This window comes from Scyliorhinus torazame, chromosome 17, assembly GCF_047496885.1.
Source record: "Scyliorhinus torazame isolate Kashiwa2021f chromosome 17, sScyTor2.1, whole genome shotgun sequence".
Taxonomy (NCBI): Eukaryota; Metazoa; Chordata; class Chondrichthyes; order Carcharhiniformes; family Scyliorhinidae; genus Scyliorhinus; species Scyliorhinus torazame.
Window position 1 is genome coordinate 156,678,195 of NC_092723.1, and position 19,358 is coordinate 156,697,552.

The 19,358-nt window shown below is 45.1% G+C and overlaps 1 protein-coding gene across 2 annotated transcripts in view; it reads left to right on the forward strand.

Moving 5' to 3' along the window:
* Positions 1 to 19,358, forward strand: part of xpo6 (exportin 6) — a 157,333-nt gene that overhangs the window by 13,068 nt on the left and 124,907 nt on the right. The window lies entirely within an intron of this gene.

Sequence of the window (19,358 nt, forward strand, 5' to 3'; positions counted from 1 at the left end):
CAAATTGGTTAAACATGATTTCCCTTCCACAAAGCCATCTGACTCTTCCCGATTACTTCTGAGTTTTTCTACTTGCACGGATATAACATCTTTAATGGTCAATTCAACTCCTTCCCCATAACAAACATCAAACTAAACTGGTCTATAGATTTCTGTTTTCTGTCTCCCTTCTTGAATTTAGGGTTTGTATTTGCTCCTTTCCAGTTTAATGGAACCTTTCCAGAATCTAGGGAATTTTAGAAAATTAATACCAGCCCATTTACTGCCTCATTAGACCTCTCTTTTCAGACCTAGGATGAAGTTCTCTGGATCCAACGACTTCAGCTCGCAGCTCCATCAGTTTACTCAGAACTGCTTCCCTCTTGATTGTAATTTACTAAGTTCCTCTCTCCCCTCCACCTCCTGATTTATCGCTATTACTGGAATTCTTTTTATATCTTCTATAGTAAAGCAAAATAAAATCCGCATTTCCTTATTATCTGCTATTAACTCTACATTCTCACTGAAGACCAATACTCACTTCAGTCGCTCTTCTCTGTTTAAGTACTGTAGAAACTCTTGCTATCCATTTTTACTTTCCTAACTAGCTTCCTCTCATCTTCTAATCTCTTTTTCTGATTAACCTTTGTCATTCTCTGCTGTTCCTTATATTCTGACCAATCCATTGATCTGCCCCTCATCTTTACACAGTTTTATGCCTTTTCCTTAAGTTGGATGTTTTCCTTAATTAACCATGGATGTCAGGTCTTTGCTCTAGAAGTTTTCTTCATGGTAGAAATATACTTACTCTGAGTATTCTGAAATATCCCCATAAATATCTGCCACCGCTTCTCTATTGGTCTATCCCCAACCTGGTATCCCAGTTCACTTCAGCTAGTTCAGCTTTCAGCCCACGTAGAAAGTCTTATTTAAGTTTACAATTCTAGTCTTAGACCCACTTTCCTCCCATTCAAACTGGATGTAAAATTCAGTCGTATTATGGTTGCTGCTGGGGTGCCTTCACTCTGAAGTCATAATTAACCCTGGCACATTACACAAAAACAAATCAAATACGACCTGCTCTCTGGTTGGTTCCAGACATGCTGCCCCAATAAGCTATCTCAAAGCATTCTAGGAACTCGTCATCCAGGCTAGTACTGCCAATATGATTTTTCCAGTTTATATGTAGATTAAAGTCACCTATGATTATTGCTGTAGACCAACCTCACTACTGACTTCTTTCCCTATTTGTCATCTCCATCCAAACCAATTCCATACCCTGAACCAAGATCATCTTCAACTATTGGACCATCTGTGATCAGCAGTGCTACCCCTCCACCTAACTTCCTATTCTTCTTGAATGTCATGTACCCCTCAATATTCAGGACACAATCCTTGTTACCCTGAAGACAGGCCTCCGTAATCACTATTGGGTCATATTTATTTGCTTGGATGTGTACTATCAATTTATTTACTTTATTATGAGTGCTATGTATATTCGGATACAGAGCCTTTAGTTTAGTCTTTTTGCTATCTTTGTAACATCCAGTCTTGATTCTTTGTGTATTCTTGGGTTTTTTACTATCTGGCCTTTCCTGCCAATCTCTGACCCTCGTTTCCCATGTTTCTATTTTTCTGTTGCCTTGTCTCTACTCTTTAATATACCACTTAGAATCATAGAATTTACAGTGCAGAAGCAGGCCATTTGATTCATCGAGTCTGCACCGACCCTTGGAAAGGGCACCCTACTTAAGCCCATGCCTCCACCTATCCCTGTAACCCAGTAACCCCACCTAACCTTTGTTGGGACATTTAAGGGCAGTTTACCGCGGCCAATCCACCTAACCTGCACGTCTTTGGACTGTGGGAGGAAACTGGAGCACCCAGAGCAAACCCACGCAGACACGAGGAGAACGTGCAGATTCAGCACAGACAGTGACCCAAGTCGGGAATCGCACCTGGGACCCTGGAGCTTTGAAGCAACTGTGCTAACCACTGTGCTACTGTGCTGCCATGTGGATCAAATGCACATTTGATCCCTTACCCCCGTTATTTAGTTTAAAACCCTCCCCAGTTATGTAGTTCACAAGAGCACTGGTCCCAGCAGGGTTCAGATGTACCCTTTTCAAAGGTACAACTCCCATTTCCCCCAGTACTGGTGTCGGTGCCCCAGAAACCTGAACCCAATGGCAAGTGTGGAATTTCTGAGGGAGGCAAAATACAATGCATTCACAAATCTTAATTGCAAAAAGACCACTGTTAGTGCAGCACGGTGGCGCATAGTTAGCACTGCTGCCTACCATGCTGAGGACCCGGGTCTGATCCCGACCATATCTGTGTGGAGTTTGCACGTTCTCCCCGTCTCTGTGTGGGTTTCACCCCCAAAACCCAAAGATGTGCAGGTTAGATGGATTGGCCACACTAAATTGTGCCTAAATTGGGGGAAAAACATTGGGTACTCTAGTTATTTAAAAAAAGACTTCATTTGTTAAAACAGGACCACCTGCTCAGCTAATACTTTAAGCCTACGCATCACCGGATCCAACTAGATTGGGGGTGCAAAGTGTGGGCTTGCTACCTGTACCTTTATTATTGGGGATGCAGGAATGGGGTGGGTATCCAGGAATCTAGTCCCACCCACCAGTTTTTGATTGTTTCTAATACATTTTGATCCTGTCAATTGAACCTTATCTGGACTGGAACTGGCTCATGTTTTTCTTTGATGGGACCAAACCAAAGTCTTTTATAGGGAAACTTGAGTGTTCTGATTTCTGTTGTATTGACCTAGCTATTCATCTTAATTTGTGTTTGCCGTTAATTATTGGTACTTATCATGGATCAGTAGAGGCTTGTGCAGTTTATCTCACAGGTCTCTTCCCACTCAACAGATTCTAATTACGACCCCACCATGATATACACATGCTCACTATTACCCTATACTGTACACATGCATCATACTACATTTATCACCGAGTTACAGGTTCATTTCTCCTATTGATCTAGATCAGATTGTAATCACAAAGGGTCCTGACACCAGCACAGTTAGTTCTTCATGCCCAGACAGTGCATTCACCCAGTATATTACTGTATGTTGTGATGAATGTAAGAAATTCATCATTTAAATCTGGGTTAAGATGCAGTATGATTGCTAGAGCTGTGATTAAGATGCCGTAAAAGCGAGGAAATCAATGATTTGCAAGTGAAGTGTTCTGTTGATAAATCTTGAGAACCATTTACTTTATAACAGATAATTAAGGGCAGCATGGTGGCACAGTGGGTTAGCCCTGTTGCCTCACGGCTCCGAGGTCCCAGGTTCGATCCTGGCTCTGGGTCACTGTCCGTGTGGAGTTTGCACATTCTCCGTGTTTGCGTGGATTTCGCCCCCACAACCCAAAGGTGTGCAAGGTAGGTGGATTGGCCATGCTAAATTGCCCCTTAATTGGAAAAAGCGAATTGGGTACTCTAAATTTATTTTTAAAAATAAAATAACAGATAATTAGCTAATGGAGTATTGTTTATGTTTGAAGGACCTCTGGGTGTAGATCATTTATGAGGGGTATTGTTTGGTCCTGGCTAAACAAGTCAAGGGGCATCTTGTAAGAATAAACAAAAGAATGCCTTATTCTTTGTGTACAGATGATGTAGTTAATGGGAGGTGCCAGGTTTGTCTGAAAAGTCAGTTGGTCCTAGAACTCTCATCTGAACAGAGGTGTTTCAGTTTGGTCCTGAAAGGTGTTCGCTCCAAAGATTCTGCACAGAGAAAAACAAGTGGAAACCTGGTTGTTAACTTTATTACTTTTTCTGAGTTACAAAGCCAGGGCTCAGAGTGTGGTCAGGGGCGAACCCCTAATCCAGCTCCTTGCCTGCTCCAAAAACCAATTCAAATTCAAATTGAATCCAATTCATGGTCCCCACAAGAGAGACATACCAGATCTGAGCCAAAAGACAGAGGAGATACTACACTTGATCTTAGCCAAGTGGTATTTGAAATATATTGGTTTGCTTAATTGGAATATAGAGGCAGGTTTAGGAAGTAGGTTAAAGTTTTCTCTTCTATTTAACTGTTGTAACTGTTAACTGTGAAGCTATTTTGTGGCAAATTCTATGTTTAAATTAAAGTTTGTTATAACATAAAATATACCTATGGGCCAATGTTATCACTCTGTGGTGCAGTAACATTGCAAATTGAAAATAGTTGGGTTCTCATCCGGGATTCTAACATTGTTGTAATGTGTTTTGTAAAGAATGATGCCTACCGATGCCTCCCTGTGGAGCTCCACTAATAACCAGCCCCCATGTCGATCTGCTCCCATTAATAGTAACTTTGTCTGTGAACATACAACCAAGTCCCTATCCTTATGAAAAACATTACAGATGTCAAAATATTCAATGTCCATATACCTCCAGGTTGTCTTCCTCCATCGCCTGGTAACCTATTGGAAGAATTAAACTAGATTGGCAAGACATGATCTTTTTCAGAAGTGATGTTTTGTGCATCTAATAACACATTCCATGGTTGTATAGGGCATCCTTAATGATCCATTGTGGCAAACTTTCCTATTTCCCACACTAAGCTAATAAACCTTTCATTTTGTGGTCTGATTGGTATTTTTTGAATGCCAGTGGAAAATGTAGCTTTCCTCCAGTTATTAGTTCACAGATGTCTTTTGATCATTCCTGGTTAGCACTGCACCAGGGACCCGGGTTCAATTCCAGCCTTGGGTGATTTTCTGTGTGGAGTTTGTACGTTCATCCCGTGTCTGCGTGGTTTCCTCTGGGTGCTCTGGTTTCTTCCTGTAGCCCAAAGATGTGCAGGTTAGGTGGATTGGCCATGCTAAATGGCCTCTTAGTGTCCAACGGTTAGGTGAAGATGGGGTGGGGTGCTCTTTCGGAAGGTCGGTGCAGACTCGATGGGCTGAATGGTCTCCTTTTGCACTGCAGGTATTCTATCATTCTAAGATTTGAAAAGTGGACTGCCATTTCTTTCATCAGCCTCAGCTAGACGCTGACTATACAGCTAGTTCAGTCTGATTTAATACTCCTTATTCTCTCCCAAGATTAAGAGTTTACATTTAACAATGTTAGTGTCAAGTACACAAATGGTAATAATAATCTTTATTGTCACAAGTAGGCTTACATTAACACTGCAATGAAGTTACTGTGTAAAGCCCCTAGTCGCCACATTCCAGTGCATGTTCGGGTACACAGAGGGAGAATTCAGAATGTCCAAATTGCCAAACAGTACGTCTTTCGGGACTTGTGGGAGGAAACCGGAGCACCCGGAGGAAACCCACGCAGACACAGGGAGAACGTGCAGACTCCACACAGTGAGCCAAGCCGGGAATTGAACCTGGGACCCTGGAGCTGTGAAGCTACTGTGTTGCCGCTAAATTGGTCTCTGTCCAAGTCCATATGAACCTTCCCCGGGGGAATCAGCCTCTTATCTCTAAACATAATTGAACAGTTCAGTGCTTTTTCTAGTGCTATACTTAACATGCCTTATTTACCTTTGATTTGAATAGTTCATTGTGAATTTCACCTTTCCACAGAACTGTATTGGAAGCCATTCCTATAACATGAACATTATTATTTGTATTGTTTCTCGCTGTTGGCGTATTCTGTAACATCGTCTGTCCTTTTCCGTCCTCATGCACTAGCTGATATATTAACTTCACATTTCCCGCAGTCACCCCATATATATCTATATTTTCTATCCTTTGTCCCAGTTTTGGGAAAGATCCAAATCCTTCCATACTGGGTTGCACTGTCTATATTCATTGCATGGGTTCCAAGTTTAGTTTTGTTGGCAAACTGTGATCTTCTGATGTGTTTCTCCAAGTCATTTTTAAATGTATTTGTGTGTCAGGATCTCTCTCAGGATGTTTCTTGGATTATTCTCCCTATCCTTCCCATTTCCAACTTTAAAATTTTCAATTTATGTCTATCATGTTGTTCCGTTAATTTTCTGTTCAGCTTTTCATCCCATTCTATGATTTTTCTGCTTTAATTATTAATTTCCTAGTGCAGAATGATAGTTTTATCTTGGTCAAAACTCAAATTTTACTGAACATTATGTTTCTAGTTATTATTGTGTTGTGCTATTTCTAGTCGTCTCCCCCCCCCCCCCCCATTCTCATTAGATTCTTTAAAATAATTTTGTAGATTTTGTCCATGTTCTTACAGGTCTGCAGTTTGCCGTTATCTGTTAACCCTTTATTTAAATTATGCTGTTCTGTGCTTGCTACTTTGCAATGGACAAGGATCCATCATCTACTTTCTGTGGTTTCAGCTATCCTTCGGGCTAATCAAGGGGCTAATAACTTGAAAGAAAAATAACTGAGTTTGACTTAGATTACCAACTCTATGAATAAGATCCAATTGATGTGTAGACTAATGCAGAGATGGGCCTGACTACTGCAGTGCATCAGCTAGCCACAATTTCAATACATTGTGCATGAGTGACTGAGTGTGCTATTTGTTCTTTGCTTCTATGTGGTTGCTTTTTTTAGTGTTGACGTAGATTTAAATACTCGACAATTTGGTTTGAATTTACAGGCATTCATCCTGTGAAGCTCTGAAGCTGATTGCTCTCGTCTTGGCGTGGTTTTCTGTAGTTGCAGCTTCCTTGTGAGCGCTTTCAGCTGCTTGCCTCCTTGATATGCTGGAATTCTCTTCCATCATCCTGATTCTTGTGTGTTTCTAGTTTTCTCTCCATAAGTGCGTTACTTGGAGAAATACATTTGAATTGTTTTTTGGAGAAGCAAGGAAATAGATTAGGGGTCTTGCCCTGTCCATGCTGTGCATTGGCTTTGTAACTCTGAGAAAGGGATATCATTTTAAAAATAGCTGTAAATGGAATTGAGCAGGATTGCCATGTGTCCTAGAACCCAACATGCTTTTTTCATAAAGATGAAAACTGCCATTTTGATGGGTTGCAAGTGGAGGAGAGGCATTGTGCCATTATCTCCAATTTAGACTACAAGATTCTGATGAATAGGGCATTGAGGAGTGCATTAGAGAATTATTTGAATTGAAACAATGTGCTGCAGGGGTTTGGGGAAAAGGCAGAGGAATGACACTAAGTTATAATGCTCATTTGGAGAGTCGGTGCCGACACGACGGGCCAAATGGCTTCCTTCTGCGTCGTAACAGTTTTGTGATTCTGTGGAATAAAATTTTCAAATGTTCCAAAAGCAAAGTTCTGCTTTACTTGTATAATGAGTTTCCAGTGTGCATCTTCCGGCATGGTGGCACAGTGATTAGCACTGCTGTCTCACTGTGCTAGGGACCCGGTTCAATTCCTGCCTTTGGTGATTGTCTGTGTGGAGTTTGCACATTCTCCCCGTGTCTGCCTGGGTTTCCTCTGGGTGCTCCGGTTTCCTCCCACAGTCCAAAGATGTGCAGCTTAGGAGGATTGGCCATGCTAAATTGCCCCTTAGTGTCTAAAAGGTTAGGTGGGGTTACTGGGTTGGGGGAGTAGGCCTAGGTAGGGTGCTTTCAGAAGGTCGGTGTAGACTTGATGGGCCAAATAGCCTCCTTCTGCACTGTAGGGATTCTATGATTCTTCAGTCTGGCTAGTGGGGGCGTTCACACACAGTCAGCCATATCCATTGATTGACCTGCCAGTCCACTTAACTGAGAGTGGAACTTCCTGATTTCCTCTTTGTGAGCACAGCTGTCAGTCTGAGTAGTTCAGCTAACTGGCTTTTAAATATCATGCAGCAATGCTACATCCAACTCGACACGGGAATTGAATAAAGTTTGATTGTAAGGAGCTGTTGCAGGAATTGCATTGGATATCAACCTAATCCAGCTCCAACTCTGATGCTAGAATGGTAAAGATCTGTGATCCCTGCAGCCTGTCTGAAGGCGCACAGTCTTTCCAAAAGTCAGAAAGAATTTTAAAATTTCTGTAGTGTGGTGAAATGAAATTGATTGCAGCATTAACAGTTACAGTCAGTTGATAAAGTAGTAGAATAGCTCTTGAGGGAAAGGGCCGATAGTTTTGTATGTGGTTAGAAATGTTTCTAGCCCAAATTCAGTTAATGGCAAAACTGTTGATAAAGGTTATCTTAAGAGTATAATGACCCTGGACCAAACCCCAACAGTGGCTAGGCTACTAGACAGGAACCCCAATATTTTATTTTAATTTGTAAGTCTGTGAGGAAAGGATACGTCGCTCCAGGAGTGATTTCATGCAAAATAGGGATAGGGTATATTAAAGCAATTTTTATTACTAACACGGTATTAAAATATCTTTAAAATAGGAAAATAGCTTATTCAATAGTGACACAATAACCCTTAACTGCTATCTTTATTCCCACTCAAACAACAAAACCAGCTCTAGTCTCAATCCACTTTTAAATACAGTTATCAGACTCCGGAATACTTGCTGTGCAGAGATGTCTTTCGGATTGTTTGAAAAGATAAACCTGGACCGTGGCAGAACAATGCAGAATCTCTTGCTGTATTTCTTCAGAAACTGCTCCGCTTGCCTTCCACCCATAGACTAACTCTGAACCTGAACACCTGACTGCTTCAACCACTGGATCCTTCCATTAACTACATGATCTTACTATAATAATCTTTATTGTCACAAGTAGACTTACATTAACACTGCAATGAAGTTACTGTGAAAAACCCCCTAGTCGCCACATTCCAGCATCTGTTTGATTTGTCTTGTGTCTTGTTCATAGATTAGTCAGTCCAGTTGAATGAATGGAAGCAAAGTTTTTATTTCTTAAAAACACATTTTGGTACATTCACAAAAAAATAACTGGAAAATGCTTTCTCCGTGTCTCTCGAAGTGTCTCCTGACTTCTGTGCTACGTTCAAACTCTCTGTCACGTCTGGTCTCAGCTAGGATACTGTTTCAATCTTGTTGAATGTACCTTCATATCAGATAATGTCAGTACTTGGGAGTTCATTACTTGTAACACTTGATACAGCCATGGACAGTGTTTATAAGTATAATAACTTACTCATCAGTAATTTTCAGGAATCTTTTTTTAGCTAATATTTTAAAGGACCCCCTCTATAATTGCTGAATCCAACAGGTACATAGAGGGAGAATTCAGAACGTCCAAATTACCTAACAGGACATCTTTTGGGAGGAAACCGGAGGAAATCCACGCAGACACGGGGAGAACGTGCAGACTGCGCACAGACAGTGACCCAAGCCGGGAATTGAACCTGGGACCCTGGGGCTGTGAAGCAACGGTGCTTAACCACTGTGCTACCGTGCCGCCCAGTTTAAGCGGTTAAAATCAGAAATGCTCAACAGGCCAAATCAGATGAGTGCAGATATCCTGGAGGCGAATAGATAGGCAGGGATCCCTCTTAATCTAAATAAAAGTCCATTAGCTCAATCTTTTATGGAACTTTAACTGCACCCATGGCTCCTAGCTGTCTTTCAAACCAGGAATTTTAAAAACAATACTGCAACGCAAACACATGCACTAGGCTTTTAACCCTTGCTGTATCAAATACATATAATACAGTATATCTGAAATTCCTACATTCATCACAAGAGGGAAGAAAAAGTGGCAGTTTTGCTGCCACTGCTCTCTCTGGTTAACAAAGCATATCAAAATAATGACACCTTTAATTTAGGTGCTGTGCAAAGAGTTAAAAACTAGGCACACTCAAACTATGTCCCAGTCTAATACTCTAGCATTATGGCAATCTGGTTATTTTCCAGGTAGTTCAAGGAAGGGGGCTGGTGAACTAATTATTTCAAACATGCAAATGTTGAGATTTTTGTTTTGGGCGTGCCTCGGATTTCCTTTAGAATTTAGCGGACAGTTACTTAAATTCAAGAAGCCCCAGTAACTGTTTCAGAGGTTGTTTATTTGTCAGTACTTGTTGAATCAAACAAGTTTGTGTCAGCTTGGAGATTTGGAGATGATTAGTTTGCGATTTCTGAAGAGCTAAAATGGGAAATTGCTATATAAGAATATTAAAACTTGCAGCTTATGAACATTTTGCACCATAGTCAAATATAACTATTGTGAAACCATTAAGTTTCTGCTATTATGTTCCTTTGCCCTTCAATAAATGGATCTGTAAAAGCTTAAACCAAAGCCTAGCATAACATCCTTCTGTCTTAACCTGGAGACGAGCAAGATCTTACATAGGGAAGGGGCATGGTAGCGTAGTGGCATTATTGGTCTAGGCCTTGACTGAGTCTGGAGACATGAATTTGCACTGCACCATTGGTACCTGACTAATTCAAATTCAGTTTATTAAATCTAGAAGCAAAAGCTATTCTCAGGAATGGCGATTGTGAAACTACCAATTGTTGTAAAAGTCCATCAAGTTCATTTGGGGGGGGAAATCTGTCAGTGTGGCCTTGCTCCACTTAAACAGCAATGTGCTTGACTTTTAACTGCCCTCTGAAATGGCCTAGCAAATCACTCAATTGTATTCAAGAAAGTGGCTTGCCATAACCCTGTCCAAGACAATTTGGGATGGGCAATAAATGCAATGTCCACACCCAATTAATTTTTTTAAAAATTACTTGTTCTCCAGGGAACACTCAACCTTAGATAGTAGGGCAAGTGAAAATACTCTCGTAATGTTGAAGTACTCAGATGCATGTTAGGAATATATAGAATAAAAAGATCCGAAATATAATTAGTTTGGGGCAGCACGGTAGCATTGTGGATAGCACAATTGCTTCACAGCTCCAGGGTCCCAGGTTCGATTCCGGCTTGGGTCACTGTCTGCGCGGAGTCTGCACATCCTCCCCGTGTGTGCGTGGGTTTCCTCCGGGTGCTCCGGTTTCCTCCCACAGTCCAAAGATGTGCAGGTTAGGTGGATTGGTCATGATAAAATTGCCCTTAGACTCCAATATTGCCGTTAGTGTTGGGTGGGGTTACTGGGTTATGGGGATAGGGTGGAGGTATTAACCTTGGGTATGGTGCTCTTTCCAAGAGCCGGTGCAGACTCGATGGGCCGAATGGCCTCCTGCACTGTAAATTCTATGATAATGAGCATGTAAGCATGTTTTGATTTTAAAGTTCTCATCCTTGTTTTCAATTTCCTTCAAGGCCTTGCCTCTCCCTATCTATTCTCCTCCAGGATATCTGCACCAATCTGGTTTGGCCTGTGGAGCATTTCTGATTTTAACCACTCCACTGTTAGTGGCCATGCCTTCAGTTGCTTAGGCACAAAGCCCTGGAATACCCACCCAACACACCTCTGCCTCCATTCCTTGCTTTCCTCCTTTAAGATTCTCCTTAAAACCAGCCTGTTTCACCAGGCTTATGATCATTTGCCCCTGTGGCTTAGTGTCATATTTGGGTTTATAATGATCCTGTGAAGTACACCTCTCAATGAATCACCTGATGAAGGAGCTGCGCTCTGAAAGCTAGTGATTCGAAACAAACCTGTTGGACTTTAACCTGGTGTTGTAAGACTTCTTACTCACCTCAACCAAGACAAAGCCTTTGACACAAGTGCCCTTGACACTATCTGCCAATATCTCCACACAACCCCAGCTCGTCGTGAGGTCGAAAAAGCCATCCAACAATTGAAAATCAACAAGGCCTCTGGCGCAGATTGAATCCCCTCCGATGTATTAAAATGCGCGGGGAGGCACTCTTGATAAAAATCCACAGCCTTCCCTTATCTGGAAGGGAGAAAGCATGCTGGGTAATCTCCGAGGTGCCTGAATTGTGACCGTCTTCAAGAAAGGAGATGGGTCTAACTGGAAATTACAGGGGGATTTCCCTACTCTCCGCCATGGGAAAGGTCATCGAGAATCCTCCTCAACCGCCTCCCAGTGGCTGAAGAGCTCCTCCCTGAATCTCAGTGCGGCTTCTGTCCATCAAGAGGCACAATGGACATTATTATAATAATCTTTACTGTCACAAGTCGGCTTACGTTAACACTGCAATCAAGCTACTGTGAAAAGCCCCTAGTTGTCACATTCCGATGCCTCTTCGGGTACACAGGATTAATCAGAATATCCAATTCACCTAACAGCACGTCTTTTGGGACTTGGGGATGAAACCAGAGCACCTGGGGGAAACCCACGCAGACACTGGGAGAACGCGCAGACTCCGCACAAGCAGTGACCCAAGCTGGAAATCAAACCTGGGACCCTGGCACTGCGAAGCAACAGTGCTAACCACTGTGCTGCCGTGCCGTTATCTTCAGCGTGTGACAATTCCAGGAAGTACAGGGAACAGCATCAACCTCTGTGCATGACCTTCTTCAATCTCGCAAAGGTGTTCGACTCTGTCAACCGCGAGAGATTGTGGAACATCCTCCTCAAATTTGGCTGCCCGCAGAAATTCGTCCATGATATGCAAGCCGTGATCTTCACCAATGGAACCACCACAGACCCAATGCATGTGCAAGCTGGGGTCCGACAGTGCTGCGTCATTGCACCAATGCTCTTCTCCATATTCCACGCAGCAACACTTGACCCATCACCCTGAAGCTCCTCGCTGGAGTGAAGTGAACCTACTGGACAAGCGGGAAACTCTTCAACCTCCGGCTCCAAGCCAAACCATCAAAATCCACGGTGAGCTCCTGGACAATGTGGATCACTTGTCTTACCTCAGGAACTTCCTCTCAGCACAAGCGGACATCGCAATGAAATACAGCGTCGACTCCAATGTGCCAGTACGGTCTTCGGACGCATAATGAACAGAGTATTCGAAGACTGTGACTTCCATTCCAGCAACAAGCTCATGGTCTTCAGAGCAGTCATGGTCCCTGCCCATGCATCATCGTATTCATCAGGAACATAGACAATGTACAGCAGACCATGTATCACCAATGTTGCCGTTGCAAAATCCTACAAATTACTGGCAGGATAGGCGTACCAACGTGAGCATCCTCTTCCAGCCCAGTATCCCCAGTATCAAGGCACAGGGCATGCTTGTCCAGCTGTGATGGGCGGGCCACATTGTCCGCATGCCCGACACAAGGCTCCAGAAACAAGTGCTTTACTCCGAGCTCCATAACGGCAAACTATCACTAGGAGGACACTCTGAAAGCTTCCCTAAATAAATGCAACATCCCCAGTGACTCATAGGGAATCAATTGCAAGAATGCACAAACTGGAGAAGAAGCATCCGGTCACCGGTTAACGGTGTTGCCGTTGCCAACCAAGTTGCCGGTCACCTGAAGGATCACAGCTTGCAGCGCGCGGAGACCAAGTATAAACAGCGGAAAGAGCACAGAATCCAGAGCATCCCACCCACACACCTCATCAAACACCACCTACTAAACCTAAGACAGAGTCTGTGGGTCCAGGATTGGACGATCCAGCCACCGCAGAACCCATCTCCCCGGAGTGGAAGCAAGTCATCCTCAACCCTGACGGACTGCCCAAGAGAAAAGAAGTACTTTGGGGTGTTTTATTTAATGATGTGATCGAAATTGAAGTTGTTGAGTGTTTCACTTCTCAGTTCCTGGTAGCAATGAAAGAAGCTTTGCCTCACCGTTTGTCATCCCAGTTTGCCTCACTAGCTCAATTTGTCCATTTCTACCTTTCATCTTGTAAGTCAAAATAATAGTCTGTCCTAAATGTACATTTAATATTGTTTGAAAATCCCACTGTTTTTATGATTCAGGTATCTGACTGCTTTGAGAATCACAAGGTATATGCACCTTGTTCATACTCACAATTTGCTAAAGTTATTCTGTGTTTTGAGGAGTGCCTTTTTGATGTTTTGGTGACCTTTGATCCTGCAAACTTTGACTTTTGCTCTTGGTAGATTTCTTCCTCTTCGTTTGAAGCCGTTAACTCTTTGCCATGATAATGGCGAGCACTGGCAGGTTATTCAGGCATTACAGGGAGAGAAATTGGAGGGGAATCCAAACTATATTTGCTCTTTCACTCGATAGTGCACAATCCTGGTTATGCTTGGTGTACTAGAGTTAATTTTAGATCTGCTGTCCCAGGCTGAGGTCAGCTATCCACATAAGATTATATAGGATATATGACACAACAGGCCATTTGCCCCAAGTAATCCATGCTGATATGTGTTCCGCTTGCGCCTTCTTCCATCTTACCTCCTCCATTCGCCAGTGTAACCCATATTCCCTTTTCCCTCGTGCTTGTCTAGCTAACCGTTAAACACATTTGGGCTATTTACTTCACCTACTCCCAATGCTAGCGATTTCTACATTTTCACCACTCTTTAGGTGAAGTTGTTTTTTCTGAATTCCCCTATTGGATTTGATTTCTTGGTGACTATCGTATATTGGTGGCCTCTAACTCTTCCCCACCAGAGGAAAAATTCCCTCTATAATGTGTATCCACTCTATAAAAACCGTTCATAAATTTAAGGACCTCGATTAGGTCAAACCTCAGCCCCCTTTTCAAGAGAAAAGAGCCCACCAATCCTCCCCTTTTCATAATACAATGACCAGAATTACACACACTGCTCAATGTGGTCGAACGTAGGTTTAGTATAACTTGCCTACTTTTCAATTCTGTCCCTCCAATGCAGGCTTATCCAGCCTTTTCGCTCGGGGCCATATTTAGATAATTTTCCCATGCAAGGGGCCGGTAAGAGAATTTTGGAAAGATAATATTTGGCACAACAATAAACTGAATATCAAAAATATTGAGGTGTTCAGAAAGGGAACAATTTGAGAAAATGTAAAGCAATGTTAGCACCTTAAATTGACACGTTAAAGCAGAATAATTAATTTTTAAGAAAGACCATGGGCGAGATTCTCCGACACCCCCCCTCCCCCCCGGATTGGAGAATCGCCGGGAGCGGGCGTGAATCCCGCCGGTTGCCGAATTCTCTGGCACCGGAGATTCGGCAGTGGCGGGAATTGCGCCGCGCCGGTTGGCGCCCCCCCCCCCTGTGATTCTCCGGCCGGGTGGGCCGAAGTCCCACTGTTAGAATGCCTATCCCGCCGGCGTGGATTAAACCACCTCTCTTACCGGCGGGACAAGACTGCGCGGGTGGGCTCCGGGGTCCTGGGGGGTGCGATCTGGCCCCGGGGGGTGCCCCCACGGTGGCCTGGCCAGCGATCGGGGCCCACCGATCCGCGAGCGGTCTTGTGCCGTGGGGGCACTCTTTTCCTTCTGCCTTCGCCATGGTCTCCACCATGGCGGAGGCGCAAGAGACTCCCTCCACAGCGCATGTGCGGGGATGCCGTGAGCAGCCGCTAACGCTCCAGCGCATGCGCCGCCCGGCAATGTTATTTCCGCTCCAGCTGGCGGGGCACCAAAGGCCTTTTCCGCCAGCTGGCGGGGTGAAAATCAGTCTGGCTCGGGCCTAGCCCCCCAAGGTGAGGGCTCTGCCGGTCAAGGGGCGGCGCGATGCCGGACTGTTTGGCGCCGGTCAGCGGACACCGCGCCGATACCGGAGAATTTCGCCCCATGTGAGAGGGTGCGCGTGCATGTATGTATCCGGCTCACACTCCAACTCGGGGTGTTCAATCACTCACCCTCGGTGTGAGAGTATGGTTGTGATGTAGAATATGACTCTCAGTATTATCCACACACGTCCCCCCTCCCCCCGCCGCCGCCGGCAGCTCCCTGGTTTCTTACAACTCTTGTATAACTTTGCTTATTCTTTTACCATCACATGCCCTCCCTTTATTCTTATATAAGCTCTCCTGTCCTATTTTATTTATGATGTGGAGATGCTGGCGTTGGACTGGGGTGAGCACAGTACGAAGTCTTACAACACCAGGTTAAAGTCCAACAGGTTTGTTTCGATGTCACTAGCTTTCGGAGCGCTGCTCCTTCCTCAGGTGAATGAAGAGGTATGTTCCAGAAACACATATATAGACAAATTCAAAGATGCCAAACAATGCTTGGAATGCGACCATTAGCAGGTGATTAAATCTTTACAGATCCAGTGATGGGGCAACCCCAGGTTACTCTACACCAGCATCCCCCATGACGACGGCATTGCTGCAACAGCCTCAGTACTCAACACCGACAACTGCCAATCTCCAGACGCAATTCTGCAACTCATCCGCTTCATTCTGGATCACAACGTCTTCACCTTCGACAACAAGTTCTTCATCCAGACGCACGGAACAGCCATGGGGACCAAATTCGCACCCCAATACGCCAACATCTTCATGCACAAGTTTGAACAAGACCTACTCACCGCACAGGACCTTCAACCGATGTTATACACCAGATACATCGGTGACATTTTTTTCCTTTGGACCCACGGCGAAGAATCACTGAAACGACTACACGATGACACTAATAAATTCCATCCAACCATAAGACTCACCATGGACTACTCTCCAAAATCAGTTGCATTCTTGGACACACTCGTCTCCATCAAGGATGGTCACCTCAGCACTTCGCTTTACTGCAAACCTACGGATAACCTCATAATGCTCCACTTCTCCAGCTTCCACCCTAAACACATTAAAGAAGCCATCCCCTATGGACAAGCGCTCCGTATACACAGGATCTGCTCAGACGAGGAGGAGCGTAACAGACATCTACAGACGTTGAAGGATGCCCTCGTACGAACGGGATATGGCACTCGACTCATCGATCGACAGTTCCAACGCGCCACAGCGAAAAACCGCACCGACCTCCTCAGAAGACAAACATGGGACACAACCGACAGAATACCCTTCGTCGTCCAGTACTTCCTCGGAGCGGAGAAACTACGTCATCTTCTTCACAGCCTTCAACACGCCATTGATGACGATGAACATCTTGCCAAGGTCATCCCCACACCCCCACTACTTGCCTTCAAACAACCGCGCAACCTCAAACGAACCATTGTTTGCAGCAAACTACCCAGTCTTCAGAACAGTGACCACGACACCACACAACCCTGCCATGGCAATCTCTGCAAGACGTGCCAGATCATCAACATGGATACCACTATTACACGTGAGAACACCACCCACCAGGTACGCGGTACATACTCGTGCGACTCGGCCGACGTTGTCTACCTCATACGCTGCAGGAAAGGATGTCCCGAAACGTGGTACATTGGCGAGGCCATGCAGACGCTGCGACAACGAATGAACGGACATCGCGCAACAATCACCAGGCAGGAATGTTCCCTTCCAGTCGGGGAACACTTCAGCAGTCAAGGGCATTCAGCCTCTGATCTCCGGGTAAGCGTTCTCCAAGGCGGCCTTCAGGACGCGCAACAACGCAGAATCGCCGAGCAGAAACTTATAGCCAAGTTCCGCACACATGAGTGCGGCCTCAACCGGGACCTGGGATTCATGTCACATTACATTCATTCCCCACCATCTGGCTTGCAAAATCCCACCAACTGTCCTGGCTTGATGTAATTCACACCTCTTTAACCTGGGGTTGCCCCATCTCTGGATCTGTAAAGATTTAATCACCTGCTAATGGTCGCATTCCAAGCATTGTTTGGCATCTTTGAATTTGTCTATATGTGTTTCTGGAACATACCTCTTCATTCACCTGAGGAAGGAGCAGCGCTCCGAAAGCTAGTGACATCGAAACAAACCTGTTGGACTTTAACCTGGTGTTGTAAGACTTCGTACTATTTTATTTAGGCTGCTTACATTTCATCTCTCTTGCTCTCTCTCGCAATAATAATCACTTCTTGTCACAAGTAGGCTTCAATGAAGTTACCGAAAAAGCCCCAGTCGCCACATTCCGCCGCCTGTTCGGGGAGGCCGGTACGGGAATTGAACCCGCGCTGCTGGCCTTGTTCTGCATTACAAGCCAGCTGTTGTGCTAAACCAGTCCCCCTCGCTCGCTCTCTCATTCTCACGCTCTCTCACTCACTCTCTCTCTCTTTTTCTCTCTCTCTCTCTCTCTCTCTCTCTCTCTCTCTCTCTCTCTCTCTCTCTCTCTCTCTCTCTCTCTCTCTCTCTTACTCCCTCACTCTCTCACTCCCTCACTCTCTCACTAAGTTACCCACTCAAACAGCTGCATGCATGGATTATACATTCAATCCTGTGCACAGCCTGCTCTTGACACTTGCTTTGTCTGTGTGCAGTGGGAGATTTGGAACTTATTGCTTGATGCTTAAAAAAGTCTTTAGTTGCATCTACCTACTTTTTTTCAGTTTAGTGGGACACGTTGTTTACTGGTTGTTTTTAGTAAACCCCCCCCCCGCTCCACATAAGTAGGATCCTTCGCTGGGCTACCAGGGACGCAAAGGCCAGAATATCGGCCTCTTTCGCCTCCTGCACTCCCGCTACACCAAATATTGCTAACCTCCAGCCTGGCTTGACCCGGACCTTCACCACCTTTGAGATCACCTTTGCCACTCCCCTCCAGTACTCATCCAATGCCGGACACGACCAGAACATGTGTGTGTGGTTTGCCGGGTTTCCCGAGCACCTCCCGCACCTGTCCTCCACTCCGAAGAATCTGCTCATTCTTGCTCCCGTCATATGTGCTCTATGTAGAACCTTGAATCAGGCTAAGCCTGGCACACGAAGACAAGGAATTTACCCTACTTAGGGCATCAGCCCACAGCTCCTCCTCAATCTCCTCCCCCAGCTCTTCCCATTTTTCCTTCAGCTCCTCTACCAGCACCTCCCCCTCATCTCCTGATATATTTCGGACACTTTGTCCTCCCCGACCCATACCCCTGAAATCACTCTCTCCTGGATCCCCTGTGTCGGGAGCTGCGGAAATTCCCTCACCTGTTGCCTCGTAAACGCCCTCACTTGCATATATCTAAAGATATTCCCCGGGGGCAACTCATATTTTTCCTCCAGCGCTCCCAGGCTCACAAACGTCCCATCTATAAACAGGTCCCTCAGTTTCCTAATTCCTGCTCGTTGCCAACTCTGGAACCCCTCGTCCATCCTTCCTGGGATAAACCTGTGGTTATTCCTGATCGGGGACCACACCGAGGCACCCGTCACCCCCCTGTGTCGCCACCACTGCCTCCAGATCCTCAAGGTTGCCACCACCACTGGGTTTGTGGTATACCTTTTCAGGGAGAGCGGCAGCGGCGCCGTCACCAGCGCCTTTAGGCTCGTTCCTTTACAGGACGCCATCTCCAGCCTCTTCAACGCCGCCCCCTCTCCCTCCCTCATCCACTTACAAACCATCGCCACATTGGCGGCCCAGTAGTAGTCGTTCAGGCTTGGCAACACCAGTCCCCCTCTGTCCCTACTACGCTGCAGGAACCCCCCTTTACCCTCTGGGTCTTCCCTGCCCACACAAAGCTCATAATGCTCCTGTCTATTTTTTTGAAAAAGGCCTTTGTGATCAGAATGGGGAGACATTGAAACACGAAAAGAAACCTCGGGAGGACCATCATTTTTACCGCCTGCACTCTGCCCACCAATGAGAGCGGCAGCATATCCCACCTCTTGAAATCCTCCTCCATCTGCTCCACCAGTCGCGTCAGATTAAGTTTGTGTAGAGTTCCCCAGTTCCTAGCTACCTGGATCCCCAAGTATCGGAAGCT